Here is a 2,836-nt window from a genome sequence, read left to right as displayed (position 1 = left end):
GCAAGTGCATGGCGATATATTGGAAAGAGCTGGGTAAGAGGAGACATTGAGGAAGTAACTACAACCTGTGGACACCCCTGTGAGACCTACCCAGGTAGAGGGTTATAAACTTCTGGTCAACACCAGAACGTGTGTTTGGCTTGTTAAAGTCACTTGTGAAAAATAGCAAGTGCTTATGCAAGTCTCAAGCACTTTATCATGCTAGGAACAATCTTAAAATGGCCGAAAACGAAAACAGAACTGGGTCCACAGGTGGTGTGTAAAATAGGTGAACTCTGGGAGATGTAACCTCATTTTGGCTGGAATTAATATTTAGCTGGTTATCAGTATGATTCCCTTGCTGCTGACTTATTATTCTTTATGTTTTCCATTTCCTCTTTCCTGTTTTTAATATTAAATTTATGGTTTATGGATTTAGTGAAAACTGGCCTTAGACCAACTCTTGAGAAATATTATATATTATTTGTTCACAGAGACACAAAAAATCCTGGATCTACAGGATCATGACCTGAAATAAATCAGCTGCAGTGTTGTAATGTCAGTTACTCTGCTGAGAAACAACATGGAGATAATGATGCTCTGATACTGCACTAGACAGAAAAGTGTGATATCACGTATATTGTGTGAAACTTCTCGTGTTCTCACCTACAGGGACGTCTCGCGTCATATCATATCTGTGCATACATTATCCAGATTTATGATCAGAGTAAGATTTAACTAATGTGTCTGAATCATTCTAAAATCTGATATGACTGGGAAAACTCTCTTTGGATTTATTTTTTTGTTTGTTTGTTTACTTTGGTTTATTTTATTTTATAAATTCAATTTTTATATATGTGTATATATATATATATTTTTTTTTTTTAATAAATAATGAATTATCCTTTCCTTCGGAAACCTTGATTTTCCTTTACAACATAAAAATATTGTGTAATGCTTTGTATTATCAGTGTAATTTGAGTGAAAAGTTTAGTTGAAAAATTACCATTTATTTTGGAATGTCCTAATATTTAGTTAATCTTTGGCTCTAATGACTGCAGCATTTGAGCATAAACTTAAATCCTGATTATCTTTTTCTTATTCATTTTCTTTCATCACGTTACTTTGTTTCTTACATTTTCAAAACCCTAATACTTTCTGCTTACTTCCAGGTTTAAATCAGCTCACAAACATCTGGTCTGAGGACAGTTTCTTCCAGCGAGGATTCTGGATGTGACTTCGGCTAAGGTCAAGAGAAATGTAGTAAATATAATGAGCAAGCGCAGAATGCATTCTCCTATTACTAATAAGGGAAAGTGCAAGGTTGGGCAGCACACACAAAAACAGACACACTCCGCATTCAATCAAATTTATAGGCAGCTGAAGAGATGTTAAACAGAGTAAATGGAGGGATAGGAGGGTAGAATGTAATTCTTCATTGAAGTACCAGAGAAAATGAGCAAATGATGTAAAAGGAAAAACATCCTCAATGAACCAATGCTTAGTGGGGAAAAAATAAATAAATCCAAGATGGTGGATGAGTCATGAAAATAAATGTTGATATAAACAAACATTTTATTCAATACTGAAAAATATCTAAAAATTAGTTAATTGATAGATTTCTGGTCTTTCTTTGCTATGTTACGTCTTTAACAGGGCAGTCAGACAGAATTGTTCTATCAGGTTGTAAGAAACATTGTGTGCAGTCATAGCAAAGCAGCACAAATAGTTAAAATGCATGGCCCACAGAGCTCAGATTACTGCCTGTAACTTCACAGGACGTGGCCTTCTTTAAATTCCCTGCATCTGCCATTGCAAGCCATGTCTGCAGACGCTGAAAAGCAACCACAACTAGTATTCACACAAAACAAAATGAACACTTAGGATATTATGCTAACAACCCCAACAGGATTTATGATGCCTAAATAGTTTTTTTATACAAATTTGCAGGCTCTTTTTTTGGTCGTCTCTTTGATTTTGCTGGTGAAATTAACAGGAAGAGTCATAGTGTTACCAGCAGGTTGGTGGAGCTGCTTGTTATTGGGTTTTACAAGCTGCTCTCACGACACACAGGGCCAAATGGTGGCAATGGAAAGAGATTCTGGTCATGATGAATGAAGGAGGGGTTAGTGAAACTGAAAATTATTTTATGGTCTATTTTAAATATTTAGTTCATTAAAGTGACCCAAAAATTTAAATTGTGTCATCATTAGGGCTGCAACAACTAATCGATTAAATCGATTATGAAAATCATCGACAACGATTCTAATTATTGATTAATCGGGTCTGCCCACAGTGCACGTCCAACGGAGTTAAAAAAAAACAATGATTTTGTCATCTCTTGATTTCCATTGTCTAAGGAGACACCGAACATCCTGAGTGTGAGTGTTATATATATATATATACTGTGGCGGCTCCTGCCAATTCTCTCAGGGGTTGTCAGGGGGGGCAAATGTTTGCATGATTAATGAGGATAGGTCACCCATTCAATTGATAAATTAACTGCTAGTTAAAGATGTAAAGGAAACTGAGCTACTATAGTATTAATTAAAAATAAACTGACTCTAACAATCAATCTCTTGCTCTCCTTATGTTTCTATATGCGTGTTAACACAATTCAGCAGCAAATGAAGACTGAAGCCAGGATGTGGTTTTCCAAAAAACTTTTTACTTCAATTTCAGTTTAATAATAATTGAAGTCACATAGGCCTAAATCACTATTTACACAACTCACTTATATTACACTGCTCATTTAGAACATTACTCACTTATATTACATTGCTCCCTTACATTAACTTACACTGCTCCCTTACATTACTCACTTACACTGCTCACTTACATTACACTGCTTACTTGC

Source organism: Sinocyclocheilus rhinocerous, unplaced genomic scaffold (assembly GCF_001515625.1).
Source record: "Sinocyclocheilus rhinocerous isolate Xijiao unplaced genomic scaffold, SAMN03320098_v1.1 scaffold1152, whole genome shotgun sequence".
Taxonomy (NCBI): Eukaryota; Metazoa; Chordata; class Actinopteri; order Cypriniformes; family Cyprinidae; genus Sinocyclocheilus; species Sinocyclocheilus rhinocerous.
Note: the sequence above shows the minus strand (reverse complement) of the source record.